Source organism: Megalobrama amblycephala, linkage group LG3 (genome assembly GCF_018812025.1).
Source record: "Megalobrama amblycephala isolate DHTTF-2021 linkage group LG3, ASM1881202v1, whole genome shotgun sequence".
In the NCBI taxonomy this organism is placed as follows: Eukaryota; Metazoa; Chordata; class Actinopteri; order Cypriniformes; family Xenocyprididae; genus Megalobrama; species Megalobrama amblycephala.
The window spans coordinates 54,216,532-54,233,737 of NC_063046.1; the positions used below are offsets into that span (position 1 = coordinate 54,216,532).

Here is a 17,206-nt window from a genome sequence, read left to right on the forward strand (position 1 = left end):
TCAAGACACTTCTCACATACCAAAATGAATGTCAAAGGCACTGAATATTCAGGCTTTAAAATGAACAGCCTGCTCATGTGGGAGCTGCAATTTTATAGATAATGCTGCACAGATGACTTATTTTCCTGACTTACGTTTTAGCATTCTTACAGTCTTCATATTTAAATTCCACAGCTGGGTTCCTAAACCTAATAAGCAGCCTTTCTAGATAGCTTTTTAAGGTATGCTGTAACATTATGCTGCCTTCTATGATGCCTCATTTTGGCTAAACTGTAAGACTGCATATGACAGACTAGGCAATATCAGAATGCATTACAGTTGGCTCAGTGAAAAGAATAAGTACAAAATGGCAGAGAGAAGCAAAAGGTAAACTATACAGTAATTACACATTATACAGTAATTTATACCCATTTTTGGTAAAACTTTCATTACTAAATCATTAACTAACATTATATAATAATTAACAGATCATTAGTTAATATTCACATAGCTAGAAATATGAGTTAATAAATAATGTGTTAACATGAATAGTATGTAAAGTGCTTAAAATGACTAATTAAACTAATTTGTCATTTGTAAATGTAAGAAAGTGCATTAGGTAATATATGAACTGAAGTTGAATGAAATTTTTTAGCATTCAGATGTACATTAACAAATAAGCTTTTAATCATTGTATAATATAACATTGTTAAAATCATTTATAGATTAAGAAGCGCATGATCACATTATTTCATGTTCCTGTCTATTTGAATGTATATTAATTAATGATTCGTTAAGCATTATATATGTATATATGTTTGTTAATGATTTATTAATGAAAGTTATAGTGTTACCCTTATTTTTCATTTAAAACCAAAAGTATCACTAAGAATAGTTCTTTCATACTGAAATGTAACATTTTAAGCAGTATTTGTTTGTGTTATGCATTTGTTGAGTTTTGCATTGTCATTTTTGCAACATTCTAACATTAGCGATTAGAGCCAGTGTTCTACAGGGTGTTTCAAAAAGATGGACCCAATTGCAAACATATATAATATATTAAACTCTATGTCCCGTTCGTGGTTGCAGAGATGTAGCGATTTCAAATCATGTCTGTCTTTTTGAAACATGCTGTATTTAAGGTACTGCATATTTAAAGTGCTCCAAATCAGTCACTTATAAGGATTTATTTTTGTTAACATGTTGCCTTAGAAAAAAAACTACCTATGTAGGCATAGTTCTCATCAATCCTCTAAACCAGTTCTACGACTGCCAATAACATCCCTTGGTCTTATTATCATATAAGGCCTATTATCATATTGTTGTGTGGAATGATTGACAGTTAACATTCACACGAGTTCATGCTGTACAGTTAGTGCAGGTGACCTCTGCGGCTTTAGCAACGGTGTATTAATACTAATCTGATAGAATTACAGGGAACCAATTAATGCGTAGGCTGGTGCCTGGGCAGCAGTTAAAGAGATAAATGTTACTGCACTGCTGGTGCTGCAGAAGGTCTGCGGATTTCAGCGGCAGGAAGTGCCATCCCTGCAGCCTCCGTCTGGAAATGTGAGAGGCCAGGAGGTGAAAGCATCAGCATCCAGGAAGCTTGTAGTTTGGCTTACAGTGTCCCTGCTTGGTCTGACTCAGACCTCCCCACTCAGCTCCCTCATTAACTGTGTTGAGCAGAAGGGGGAGAGGACGTTGAAAAGGGCAGTGTTTTAAGGTCACTTAAGAAAAATACATCCACAGTTATGTGGCGAGAGGAAAGCATTGATCAAACTGCACGTGCTTTACTCTAGTTTTTTTTTTTCTTCAGATCATTTTAGGAGAAAAGCCACTCCTCTTTAATGCAACTGGGTGCCGGTATTTTTAGGCTGCCCGATGATGCTGTTCATTATGGCATTTTAACAGTAACACAGGCTGTGTGTGCTCTCTTAATAGTGTCAGCGCGCAGAGGTTGGCGACACAAAACTATTGATTGGCTGTATTTTTGGACAGCAGCATTTAAGTGGATTTGGGCCCTGGATTTAGCAGAAGTGCCTCTGAATGTAACAATATATCCAGCCAAAGTCACGGATGTGTGTGCCTGCCTACTTATGTCACGTGACCAGACAACCTCCACCACTTTTGATATCTTCATTAACCCTTAAAAGAATGTTCTGGGTTAAAAACAACTTAAGCTTTGTGGTCAAGAACGTGTTTGCAGTCACATGCTTAAAATGGAAGTGTATAGAGCAAATTAAGTTGAATAAAGTTGTTATTTTGTTTTTTTTGGCACACAAAAAGTATTCTCTTCGCTTCATAAAATTAAGGTTGAACCACTGTATTTTAAATATGTCTTTACTACCTTTCTGGGCCTTCAAAGTGTTAATTAAATCGCTGTCAATGGAGGCCTCACTGAGCCATCGGATTTTATCAGAAATATCTTAATTTTGGTTCCGAAGATGAACAAAGGTCTTACGGGTGTGGAACGACATGGGAGAGTAATTAATGACATAATTTTTGGGTGAACTAACCCTTTAACAATCACGTCACCAGCATCCCTTCGGTTCTCAGCCTCACCCCACTCATCGTAATGTTAAATACATACAGTTCATTTATATAAACGTCACATTCAGGTCTTGGACAAATGTTAGATAGCAAAACCAAATGCTATTATAACTATCAAAGAGACTGTCATTATATACTTGCATGTATATAATCAAACAACATGCAGGATATGTGGTCCATTTTCCAGCCCATTCTCAACCTAACCACATGCTCTACTTTTCACCACAATGGTAACCCTACAAAACTAACATAACAGAACCACCTGTAAATCCCAACATAACACAACATTAAACACTAACTTATCCCTATATTAATCTTGTTCAAAAACACACAAAATAACCCTTAATTTTAACATTTATTTTCTCTGTACAGTCTGACGCAAAGCATGCTGGGAATTAGAAATCTGCTACAACTCAATCATATTAAGTTCAGCTTACTACAAACAAATTGACTTTTTTCTATTAAGTACAATGAACTTTATTATTTGAGAGGAACAAACTAATTTAATTTAATTTAATTAATTTCACTGTTTGGTTAGAATAGACTCTGCAACCAGTGTCCCTTCTCTTATTATGATAACGATCCCAGGCAGATACAAGTTCAGCTCCTACTTGATTGGCGAAAGAGAGAAATCTCCAAAACTATCTGTCAAAATTAAGTTAAGTTCAGCAATGAAATTTGACTAGTGTGGTACCATACATTATTTCTTTAACTCAAACCACACTGAAATTTTTTTTTTTCCAGACTGGTCCAGTTAATAGATGTGTGAAATGATGAATAAATCATAATGAATCGCATTCTATGGTAAACGAACAGCAATACCTCAATGAAAAAGGAAAGTGGCTCTTTTTAACTGAAAGAACTTCCAGGACTGCCATATTGAGCGTTATGATCTCTCGCATTCATATTTCTACAGGTTGTCCGTCTCTTCAACTTTCCTATTTGTGAGAGCAATGTCCGTATGTAGTAAAACAGTATGTCTTGATGAATAACACAGTACAAGTGTGAGCATTCAAACTGCACTACTTCTAGAACCATTTAAAAATGAATCTTAAAAAAATCCATTCACTAAAAGTACAATCTAATACCCCAACCACCATGACAGAGATGATTTCAGAGGACTTTTAAGTTCACGCTTGACTGATGCAACATGTTGCTTATGTTGGTGTTGCTAACACAACAAGTAGTTGATTCCAAACCCCTTTGAAATCAGAAATGTCTAGAATTTTATATATTAATCTGTTTTAACCTCACAGGGAATGATAAATGGTCTCTTGCTGAGAGATCTGCCAGCTCTGTAGATAAGGAGAACATAGAATTACTGTCCCTGACAAGGTCAAGAGCTTCCGAAAGGGCAGAGTGAGCCAGAGGCAGGATTGCCGGGAGCATGTAACTGAGTTTTGCCATTGGTTGGTGGCAAAACCCAGTTACCTGCTCCCAGCAATCCTGTCTCTGGCTCACTCTGCCATTTCAGAAGCTCTTGAGTTAGTTAGTATGACCCTTTAGTGTCGGTTTAGACTCAGAGGGATGGGAACCTGACTATGGCCTGCGTTACTGATGGGCACAACCCAATGATATGATCACAGTGAGCACTGGACTTTGCAAAATGGCACTTTTTTTTCCCAGGCAGTTTTATTGCCAGATTTTTGCCAAATGGCAGTTTTATTGCCAGATTTTTGCCAAATGGCAGTTTTATTGCCATTTTATTGCCACTGTCCCAAGAATCTTCTACAGAGATTTTCCTCTAATGTGATGTTATTTTTCAGGATCTACATCTAAAACTGATATGACACTGCTTGAGATGGTTGGTGTGCCTCTTTGCTTTTGCTAACTGTCATAATATAGTGCCACTTTGAATCGGAGACGTCTGGTGCATAAACAGTCAATCATCTGCCTGCTTGCACTTGAATTTCTTGTGTTTTCTTTTTTAATCAGAGCAGCATATAATTAAATATTTTGAAAGTGGTTAGTGAGGAAAAAAAATGGGAGTCTGTTTGCTCTGAGAAAGATAATGTTCGGCTACTGTAACAAGAGCATAGCTGCAGCTCCAAACAATATTGCTTTAGTGCAGGTCTGCATAATAAAGAGGCTGCTTATGCATATTAATGAGGGCACTTTGCATAATGTCTGCTCCATGTGACATGCACAGCAGAATACAGACACTCTGTCAGTTGTACTTTACTTAGGCGGTACATGAATAATGGTATTTTCATCCACATTTCTCTATACAAAGATCTCTAGTTTAACTTCCCCCTCACCCCATCTTAACTTCACTTGCCCCCACGGCAATGCCTATACCCTAATTCCGACACACACGCTCGTCTCTAAAAACATATGGTAGAGGGGTGTGTGTGATTCCAAACGAGGTCCTCGTTACACCACCCCCCCACCCCCCTTCGTTCGTGCAAGCTTTTGGAAGAACTACAGCGACATCTGCATGTATCATGGCTCAAAAGCGCCAGGCAAATACCCGCTGCGAGCGGGCTCTTTCTGCCAGGCTGCCGCCCCTTTGCCCTACAGCTCTCATTACAGCCTTCATAAACATGGCTAATTGCGCCATTCTGCTTCCTCTCCGCATTTGCATATGCTAAGAACCACCCAAGGGCACTTAGCAGGTGAGACGTGGGCAGGACGGATGCTTTTTTGCCGTTTGCGATTACATAAGCTAGTTTAGCGAAGAACAGAATGTAATGTAATCTAAATATGGATTTAAATATTTTCTAATATATATTTTTTTGTATCCTGCACCTTTTGTGCCACATGAAAATATATTTTATATATTTTAGTTAAAAAAAAATATTTTATAGTTATGGCTTCTGCTTCGCTCTGTATTTCTCAAAATGTAAAAATGTATTTACTCTTTATATTACATATATTATATATATATATTTTTTCTTTTGGATTAAGTGCCTACAAAGGTTTATAAACCATGCCGAATCAGGCTTTTGTTTTCTTGCATTGTCAGGCTCTTCCTCTTAATGAAGTGTGTATACGTTTGTTTACATGCACGTGTTTGTGTAAATGTGCATATGTGTAAAGCGGCTCTTTTATCTATTCCGTGCCAGACATAATGACAGCGAGCACATTTAACCAGAAACAAAGGATCAATTTTGCCAAGTGATTTAATACAGGCAATCATGGTCTCGGCAAGCATACTAATTATGCGCATAGTTTGTTTGATGGGTGGTTGGCAGAGGGGGCAGATGTGAGCAAGTGTTGGATTTGTTTCATACAAGGCGAAAGCTTGTGACAGAATGCCCCCAGCAATTCCCACGCTTTCCTTCCAACCCCGAGTTGCCAGTCCCCCGCCTCCTGATCTCGTTGGCACCCGGTGCCAACTTCTCACATCCCCACTTCTGTATCAAGCATATTTAATGTTTCACAATAGCAACAAAATGCCCCAGGGCTCCTTAATAAACATGATATTTAAAAAGCAATGTACAAGATAACAATACACATGAGAAGTGTACAAATATACATTTCCTTTCTGTGTAAAAGTGGTCAATGTTTTGGCCTTCTTTCGTAAAAAAATATAATTCCGGTGATTACGAACAGACGTATCCGCATTCACCCAGCACATAAACAGTACTCTTGTTCCTTGGAAGACGCTCAATTAATCCGCATATGACAGGCTGAGCGAGCCCCTCCTTCTTTTTTTTTTTTTAATTAACGTTGAATTAAAATGAATTGGCAGGATGCCGGAAAGCAGGCACACAGCTTTGAAGATTGCCATCGCATAATGAGTCGCTTTCTTTTTCTTTTTTTTTTTTTTAACACTTTGTGCTCCTCATTTCCCCACTCCCTGTTCTCCGCTGCCAGTTGCCAGTGTGCCTTAGCGATTTAATGATATGCAAATGAAATATGCATAAAACCATTCTGCTGTACGATGATTAAGCGCTGAGGACATTAGCAGGTGCCCTGCCATAGGCTCTCTTGTTGTCTCCTCTCCATTTCGCTTCGCCCGCAAACGCCACCTCTATAACAAAGCTCAACACTAATAACAGCAGAAAACTAACCATTTTAATAATGACGGTAATATCCAATCGGCAGAAATTTAATCCCGTGTAGCGTTTGTCTCGCCCATGTTTTGTAATATCCACATCCAGGGAAAGCAGAGGTCCTTGGCATTTGAAGGATTTGGCTGCAGTGAGCAGGGAGAGAGGAGAGACATGCTGGGTTTTCCTGGGGAGGACTTGGGAGAGACTAGCATAGCCAAGCATTGCAGTTGCTTTTCTCTGCTTGTTTGCATGTGGTATTATGTGTATGTTGGCTCACAAAGAAGGAAAATATTCTCCCTTTCTTTTCCTTCTGCCTCTCCCTCTCCCCCCTCTCCCTCCTTGTTTCTGCCAGCCAGTTTTTTCCTCCTTTTTTTGTAATCCATTTGTATAATGAGGACGAGACGCAATTAACTTCCCCTGTGGAATTAAAATAAAAGACAGATCATCCAAACCTCATTAGCTCCAAACGATTATATCCACACGTGTTCCGCGGCGACAATTAAAAAAAAAACACACACACACACAACAAGAATTATGAATTAAAACACTAATCGCATGTGCGACAAATACTTAATCGATCGCGCTGACGATGCCCCAAAAGATGCCACCATTGCCCAGCCTATCCTTCCTGGTGGCAGCCTTGATTCTGTCATCTTGGTGGTTATGCCAAGGCAGTGTAGGAAGCACAAAGATCTTATAATCCCTCCCTTTGGATGACTTCTTCAATTATTCATATTCCACAACCGTGCCCCTTTGTCCAACAAAAATCGAGAGCCATGAGAACTGGAAGTAAAAGTTTGGAGTATCCACTCGTAATTAGCGCGCGCTGATGAGCCTCCTTCCCCCGCACTAATTGCCGATTTAATTTTCGCCGTGCATTTTAATCAGTGAAAACGAACTTAGGCAAATCATCCGTTCTCGCTGGTTGCACCGCCGCCCGTAGTTGGCTGTGTGCCCGATGCCCATCGTCTTTGCGGAACCAGGGCGACGTTTCTCCTCTGAACCCTGCAGGTACCAGCTCTCAGAAAGGGCTACTACTTCTGTGGTCTATTATATATCTAAAACATAAACAAAACGAACGGGAGGAGTTTGCCCATTTCTTGATTGGGTGGCAAATAGGGGGCATGCAAAAAAAAGTGGGGGCTGCTGAAAACGTTCCCACAGCCCCCCTGCCCCATTTGGCAGAGTTACAGGCAGGCTGGTCTGGAGGTTACCGCCTCCCCAAAGAGTCTGATAGTGTGATTCTGTGCCCCCTCCATCAGGTTCCTGCTTGGCTGTTGTGGGTGGCACCCCCCTTGTCTCTTGTCTCCCATACGGGTTGATGGCGTAAAGAATCTACAGTCTTAGCCATTCATCTCCCTGGTGATTGCTGTGAATGTAGATAAATCGCAAATGCCTGCCTCCTCCTTCCCTCTCTGGCATAGCCTTGCTTGCTGCTGAAGTGGAGTTTCATACTTCTTGTATTTCCTCTTCTTATTTTGCTTTTTAAAAAGTCGATCTCGAGCCACACCTGAAAAAGTCCACAAAGCGGGAAAAAAAACGTGTTTCCTCATTGAACGAATTAAAACGATTAGTGCGTCATTAAGAGAAAATGCATTAATTAAACCCCATCTGGTTAGTTGATTATAATTTTATGTGCTGGCTCATTAGTATGCATCCTCATGTTTGCTGATTCTCTTTCTTGCCCCTTTTTTGTGTTTAGCTTTTCTAACAGCTGCTGTTCTGCCATTGGCACTGTCCCCCAGGTCCTCTCGTGTTGAAAGGCGATTGGCAGATTGGCAGCATCTGACGCCGCAATGCCCGTCCTAGACATTCTTCACTGCATTGGTTGGCAGGCGGTTGACAAGAAGTGGTGGTTTATATAGAGCAAAATTAAATAGTAAAGGGGGGAACGGGGCTGGCACAAAAACAAAAACACCTCCCCTTTTCGTATAACAGCTTGCTGCTTTAGTTTTGTTTTGTCTTGTTTTTCTTGTGCCAATTTGTTTTCATTTACAGCGTCCTCGTTGCCTTATTGAATCCGTCACGCTAATTAGCTGAGCAAACTTTTCTGTTTAATTAGTCAACAAAAGCACCACCGTTGTCTTTGTTTGTTCTTGATTCCAGTTATCTTTGCCAACCGAGCCGCGTCGGGTACGTACATGTTCACCTTGTCCATCTTTCCACAACAGATGCCACTGCAACGATCCTGGCATCGTGTTCAACAAAAACGCCTTGGCATCCCCAGGAAACACATCGCCGCGGTTCTGTAATTGTTGAAAGGTGCCACATGTATCCACCCGGTGTCTGCAGTATGGTTGCCAGCAAGGAAGTTGGCATGGCATATGCTGCCTGGCTGGCAGACTGCCTGCTTGGCACAGGGAGATGCGCAGTAGGAGAGAAGAAAGCGAGGAAGAGAGAGGGAGGCGCTTCCTCTTGCCCCGCCTCCAATGCCTTTCGGGTGGACAGCGCCATCATTGCCATTTTGTCCATAAAAGTGTGGATGCACTTTGTACCTTTCCCGTGGGGTAGTGCGGTTTTACTTGACTGCCATTGGTGTCCATTGTGATGGCATGCAAGGACTTTACGCTGCTTGGGTTGTCTGTCCCGTTCCGATGCCAGGCAGGCATTGTCGACTTCTTCCCATTCTTAAATTCCGCTCTGAACGACACCAATGTTCCGTAATCACGAGCAGCAGATGGTATTCCCCTCCTTTTCCTGTTCGCATTGAGTTGAGGTTTAGCCTCGTACTCAAGAACCCCCACCAGCAATTCTACTTTTAATACCAGTTGTGTACACGCCGCTTAAAAATGACCGTTCTCTCTTGCCAAAATGAACCAAATGGCATGGGTCTTCATGTATTTTTCTTGTGTCTACCCGCCTCCCCCCCACAGCAAGCGCCAGTCCGCCTTGGTGCTGCCACTGAGTGGATGGCACCGTGCCAGCTTTTCACTGCCACAATCCGCATTCGCAGCTTGTTTCTCGCACTCGCCCATCCCCTATCCTCTTCTTGTCTTTTCGCACCCTCCCCTCCATCGCTTTCAGCTCTGCCAGCACATCCCCCCCCCCAACTTTGTTCCATAAGCCTGACATTAATTAACATACGGGTTAATTGATTCTAAGAGCTGATGAATTGCTCGTAACATCTGTCGTAGGCTGGCTACCCCGCTGCCCGCCCCACTGCACCATTACCCTGGCATCGCCCGCTTGTCTACTTTGCCCTTCCCTCCATGGAGGTGCTCAAAGCCCTGCAGCCCAGCATCTGAGGTGAGCAGTTCCCCTGCTCCTCTGTACGCTGGAAAGGATGCTCCTTATTGGACTATAGCTGATCGCAGTTGACGTTTGCCATCTGATCCCTGCGCAGAATGTTGCATGGCATTTTGTTATAAATAATCAAAGTCCTCCTCGTAACCACCTCCCACCTTTTTTTTCCCCTCTCAATCATGCTTCTATACTCTCTTTTCCTGATCCACTCAAGTTTCCAGGGAGACAGGAAAAATTCTAGTTTTTTTTCTGGGTCTTAATTTTGTTCTAACTCAAGCTATTTTCAGAACCATCTGATCAATAACAACACAAGACGAGTGTGCCATTTATTTTAATCGCCGTTCTGAACTTTTCATCTGCGCTTAATTATCTTCTATCTTATGTGAGCGCCACTGGAAACGTTTCTGCAATTTACCACTGAATTAACAGTGTTGTCATATTTGATTAATCAATTATCAGAAGTGTAATTATCAAATATTATCGCACGGCTTACATCTCCTTTCGCTTTTTGGTGTAGCTCTATTTGGAGCTGACGATGCTAAAAACACAAGGCTGTTTTGAATTATTTAATCATGTGATTTCCCCGTCAGCTCAGTCTCCCCTCTGTAATTAATTAGTCTATGGCGTTATACTCGCATGCTTGATATCACTTACTCATTAAGATGGATGCATGCATGTTAGCGCATTATCTTGTCTTATTTTTGCAAATAATACTTGTTAGTTTTCTCAACCACACTATTTAATCAGAAAATGTAACTGTAGAAGATCTAGTTTTGAATTGCCTTTATCTGTCGGTATTCCATGGCAAGTATTGCCCTGAATTTTCCTGGGAATCGGTATGTGTTTTGGGGCACTGGCACACACGACTCGATGCAACATACTTCCCACTTTCTCGTCTTTTAGCTTTTTTTCATTATTAAATAAAAAGGAGCACAAGGCTTCTGAGGCAACAAGAGGAATCCATTATGCAAATTGCCTGTTATTTGCATAATGTCTTATGCCAGGAATATGCAAATGAAGCATATAATTTATGAGTGCCTGCATCTGTCTCGGAGTGTTCCCATAAGTTACAAAGAGAAGATTTATTTTTATTTTTTAATTTTCTTTCTCTCTGTTCTTTTTCCCAAACTGGCAAAGATGACAAGCATGGAAAACAAGCACAAGGTACATTCTCACAGGCTGTGTGCCGTCAAAGAGTGAGAAAACTTGGCAGCTGGTGGCTAGGAGACAGGGGAGGGGACGTGGGGATGGCAGATATGGGGAAACTGGCACATTAAATCGCTTTTCAAAAGGGCGGTAGCAGAAGGCACTTTTCTAAAACAATTGATCGCGTTAGCGCGACAGAAATAGAAAGGGAAATGCAAATGTCAACAAGCCTCATTTAGGGGGAAGTTGGAAGTTCCCTGCTGTCCCCCCACACTATTGGGTGCCGTCCTGCCCACTTGGCTGGGCGTGTGCCCCTCTGAGGAGCTGCCAGCTTTGCTTCTTTCCCCACAGGACTGTCTGCGGAGTCATTCGTGATGTTGGCTGCGTAGTGCAGCTTAGCTAGAGAGAGGGAGAGAGAGAGGGACGTAGAGAGAAGCTTCACGAGGAAATGTAAATGCATGAGTACGTAAGTACGTGAGAGCACGGGCTCCTACAGCACCCAGGAATGCCAATGCTGCCTTGGCCAGCACTGCGATGCCGAGAGCGGGACCATCACCGTCGTTGTCGTCGGGCATTCCCTGCTGTCTGCGATCTCGCTAATTCCATTCATTCTTACCTTTTGTGTTTGGCTCCTCGTAATCACTGGCCTGTTTTGCATACTTGATCGTGACACACTGTTGTAGAAAGCAGAGGGCAGGTGTGTGGTAGGAGAAAAAATTGTCTATTTTTTTGTTTTTGGTACAGTTGACTGGAAAAGTGATAAATGTTGTTCATCGCAAGGCCCTTCCTTTCAAAGTGAACAAACTTCGGACGTTTTTTCTCACCTACTGTCAAGTCGGAATTCTTCAGGACAACTTCAGGATTTTGCCCATTTGTTGTTTCTGGAACTATTTCCTTTCGATTGGGATGAAGTTGGCATTATGCTATGCTCACTTACCCGGATTACTCTTTGCCCTGGGGATGTTCTCAATCCCTTTTGTAATATTTCCACAGAATTATACAGCCAAGTGTGTACTTAACTGCTTTCAGAGCCCATTGTACCCTACATGACTGCTAAGACTGATGATCCAGAGGTCGTGTGGCAGTCTGGCAACTGCTCGGAGCAGTGTGTGGGCATCTGGATGGGTATGAGAGGATTCTCGGAGCCTGAGTGTTCGGGGCTGGAACTCTTGTCCTTGGTTTCGGAGCGATCTGATGGCTGTGGCGCTCTGTCTCGGCAGGTCTCCTACTCTGAGATTCTGAGAGCCATTGTTAATTAAAGCGACGAGATCATTATCCGCATTCATTTCATTCGCCTGGAAATTTTTGCTTTAAGATATGAGTTCGTTTGGGTCATGAATATTAGCGTGATGTAATTGTGAGATTTTTTTTTTTTTTTTGGTAATAGCAATTCCTTTTCTTTACATTGCCGTTAAGCTTTCATCTTAATTATGCAGAGCAGACGTTTCATTATTCGCTTGCATACTGATGAGATTCGTGGAGAAAATTTTTTTTTTTTTTCACAGCCGTTTCTTGAATTAATGGTTTAAGAGACGATGTGTATTTCTTTTACTTTTTACATTTTTCCAATTTTTTTTCTTCAAACACCATTTGTTTTTAAAAAAAAAAAAAAAAAAACATGAATGGCATTTTAATGAATACAGGACATTTCTAAACTGTAAAGTGGAATTTATATGGAACAAAAAATAGTGTGACTATTACTTACCACACAATTATCAAGCTTTCTTTGTTTTTAATTGTCTTATTTATTGTCACATGATGCTTCTGTAAGCATAAACTGAATGTATCTTCATTTACTATTCCTTCATTTGTTAAACCAAAGAAAGACAAGTTTTAATGTAGTTTGGCTAAGAAAGGAGATTAAAGAATTGAAATACCTCAAATGATATTTGTTCTTTTTCCTTAAAAATACAGTGACATTTTTTAATGACAAGAGAAAGACACAAAATTTGTATGAATAAAAATGCTTGCTCATTTAACTCTAACATGAGTCAGCAGTTCACCAGGATACTAAACTCTGAACTTAAGATGGCAACCAAGAGGAGAGATATTGGAATAAGAAGTTACATGAAGTCAAATGTAACATTGTCTCTCAATAGTTAAATGATTTGCTTCTCTTTATGTGCTTGAGAAATACTGTAATGCTGAATTTGTGGAATTAGCTAATATATTTACAAAAAATATGTATTGTTTAAAAAATATTTTGAAAAGTAAAATAATTTAGTTTTATTTTTTAAAACTATATTTTATCGCATAAAAGAATTTTTGAATAGAAAAAAATAATTAGAAAATAAATACTAATTTTGCTAGTGTAAACATTCATAATTTATACAATAAAATGTAAACATTATAGATCATGATAGTGTACCATTTGAAGTAATTTGTATGCACTGGTGTGCAACGTAATCCTTAAACTGGACTATATGAGAACAATACACTCGCATACACAGCAAAAAAATTTCCTATGTGCAAGTGAAAATTAGCGCTATAGCTGGGAAGGCTGTATAATTGTTCAGTAATTAAAATTCTTTTTTTTTTTTTTTACATTACCGTTAAGCCATTGTCTTAATTTTGCAAAGCAGACAGTTCATTAATTGCTTGCATACTAATGAAACCATTCAATCAAACCTCTTCTAGCAGAAAGATTAACATGCTTTCTAAAATGACCGCACAGTAATACTTTTTATCAAATATTTTTAGATTAGAGTTTCATAGAAATAGTTGTCCTCTAAATAAATAAACGAATACATAAATAACTAAACAATTGTGTGTTTTTTATTTATTTATTTTTTTTATTTTAAGTGACTCATTATGTTAAGATGAACTCACTTTTGGCGAGCCAATTTTAATGTGCACTGTACTCTCTAACACACTTTTATATTCATTCTTCTTTTAACGGAGCAGTCGAGTGTGTAGCCTTGATTGTCTTTATGTGCAAAAAGCATCTCTAAATCTTGCTTCTGTGTAGCTTGTGTACTTGACTGCTTATGAAGGACACTAATGAAGATGTATACACAGTGTTTGGTAAGAAGAGAGGAGCCATGCCAGTTGCCGCTCTGTTTAATTGAGTGTTGTGCAGTTTATTATCAGTATTTTATTTTAATTTCATGTAAAGCACTGTATGACTTTGGCCATGATTTGGCCGTCTTGAGACAAAATTTTGAGAATCCTAAAAGATTCCTCTTATCTTGGGCCAAAATCTGAAGTCTTTGATCACTAGTTTGACATGTTCGCCCATAGCTGACCATTGCGATAAAATTTTACCTCAGACGAAATTCTGGCAGTGTCAGAAATTTTGAGGCACGGTCTTGCATTGTGACTTCTCCTATGACAACAGGTCAATTCAAAAACCAATAGGAGCGCAGAACCTGATGACGCAATTAGTGAGACAACAACAAACCATGCTAGAGAGGGTAACAATTAATCAGCGATTGATTAATTGTCGATAATAATTTAATTGATAAAACTTAATGATGGTCGATTAAGCAAAGTCATCGTTAGAGTACGTTGTTTGGTTACACTTTATTTTACAGTGCCGTAGTTACATTGTAATTAATCAAATAAGTACTCAGTACTATTAATGAACTACTTGTACTTACTATAGGGTTACAGTTACGGTTAGGGTTTGGTTTAGGGTTAGTTACTTGTAATTATGTATAATTTACTGTTATTACTATTGTAAGTACATGTAGTAACGTGTAACTACAGCACTGTAAAATGAAGTGTTAATCGTTGTTTTGAGGTCCGCAAAACACCTGCAGTAGACACACGATGAAAAATGAAGCGAGCGCGCTGTAGTTACATATTTGAAGTGTATTGATGTCTTCAAGCCATGCAATGGATTAGGTAGGCTAGCTGTTTATTTTGAAACATAATTAACCAAGGGTCCGAAAAGCCCTCCAAACAAGTGATTTTACTTAACATAAGAACTACTTACTTGTGTAAATGCCACAATAAAAGTACATGAATAAACAACAAGATCCTGGTTGATGAGTGATTATCTTCCAGCTGTGCGCTCCTATGGTGCATGGTAAATCAAGACCTGTCAATCTGAGTGATCAATCCAATCCAAGCATGGCCCAGCTGTTAAACAGTGTCTGATTGGTCTCTACACATCGTCCCTACCCACTAGAACATGGGTGTTCTGACGCAATATGGCTGTCTTCGCATCATCCAGGTGGATGCTGCACGTTGGAAGTGGTTGAGGAGATTCCCCCTTCCATATGTAAAAGCACTTTGAGTGCCAAGAAAAGTGTTATATATACATGTAACGAATTATTATTATTATTATTATTATTATGTTATATTTTATTATTTTTATATTCTTGTTAACTGTTGGCCATATGGTCATATCTAAGCCTTTATGCTTTAAAATTACACCTAAGTCATGTTGGTTAAGCAAGTGGTTGTTGAGTAACATGATAACTTAGTAACACCCATTTTAGGATATAAGAGGTCAAGATTAACAATTAATTGATTAATTGATCGTTAATTTTAACAATAATCGATTATGGGAATTAACCCATTATCCGGAATTTGTCCTCTGCATTTAACCCATAAGTTATCTCACAACCATTAGGGGCAGTGAGTAGTGAACACACACACATACACTGGAAACCGTGAACACACACACCCGGAGCAGTGGGCAGCCATTTGCTGCAGAGCGATTGGGGTTAGGTGCCTTGCTTCAAGGGCACCTCAGTCGTGGGTATTGAGGGTGGAAGAGAGTGCTGTTCATTCACTCCCTCACCTACATTTTCTTGCCACTATTGAGAATTGAACCCATGACCTTCGTCCGACTCTCTAACCATTAGTCATGATCAAAATTAACACTAGATATTGTTTTTGTTTGCTAGCCCCCATATCCCACGTGTTAAGTGCAGCTCACAGTCACCAAACGTGTCACAGATTAATGATGTAAAACTCTGGATGAGTCTTCTTGCGTGCGTTTTTAACGTGTCTTGAGTGCCGTGCAGTCTGCCATTAATGACACCTCGTGTTGTTTCAAACCCATAAGACCTTTGTTCATCTTCGGGACACAAATTAAGATTTTTTTTTTATGAAATCCGAGAGCTTTCTGACCTCCCTATACACAGCAATGTCATAACCAATTTCAAGGCCCAGAAAGGTAGTAAAGACATTGTTAAAATAATCCATGCGACTACAGTCGTTCATCCTTAATGTTATGAAGCAACGAGAAAACTTTTTGTATGCAAAGAAAATAAATAAAAATTAACGACTTCATTCAACAATTTCTTCTCTTCCCTGTCATTCTCCTATTCTGTTCATGTTGTAAACACAGTGCAGCACTTCCAGGTTCTACATCAGAACACCAGCTCAGTATTGTCTGACTCTGTTCACGTCAACACCACAACACATACATGTGATACTGACGTAGGAGCTGGCCTATACCGAGATACGCTACATTCCCTTTGTTTGTCTAAGTAAACACGCACTAGACCAATGGTCGCCAACCCGTCGATCGCGATCGACTGGTCGATCTTTATCACTGTTCCAGTAGCTCGTGAAAATAACTGAAATATGAGTACAAACATACATTACATTTCTCCAGTCTTTGTACTGTATTTTTGTATTTATTTTTATGTCATTTTCTGGAGCTACTGGGACAGACAGATAAAGGTAAATAGCCCACATTATGTCTGAGTCTGTAAATGGCTGTTAACAAGAGGCCAGAGACGCTGAAAGACGGACGCGAAGAGGAGAAAATTCTGTAGCAGGCAGAGCGGCTCACTGTTCATGATGCTCGAAATATAGGAAGAAAATATAAATATTGAATTGGGGGTGAGGGATTATGAATTCATCTCTAAAAGGAGATCAGTCTTCAGGAAGATTTCGATGGCAATGCCATTTTATTTTCCTCTTACCTCCGAATAAAGTAGCTAATTATTAGCGCATTTCAGATTTTTTGTTTACAGCGGTAACCAAGGAAACGCTGTATCACTGCTGCACCATAAGCGCCACCTGCTGTCAGAGAGTGAATCTGCGTCTCATTCAGCCTGCTGTTTTTGTTTCATGCTTTTTTTGTGTGTGTGTAGCATTTATAATTTCACAAAGATAAAGTCAGACCGTTCTGTTTTTGCTTTACATCTTGAAATTAAATCTAATTCAAATAAAAAACAACTGCTCATGTAACGTGCGTAGCATCTTTGTTTGGATTGTGATTAAAAAGCAGTGGTTCCCTCTAATTTGAAATGGCTATGTATTTTTGTTTATTATAATAATATTAATAATAAATATCTGCAACCAGTATCAGAATCAGCCAATTT

General features: G+C 39.8%; 1 protein-coding gene across 12 annotated transcripts in view; it reads left to right on the forward strand.

Moving 5' to 3' along the window:
• LOC125265701 (trichohyalin) overlaps positions 1-17,206 on the forward strand; it is a 195,688-nt gene that overhangs the window by 36,742 nt on the left and 141,740 nt on the right. The gene's annotated exons all lie outside the window — the stretch shown is intronic.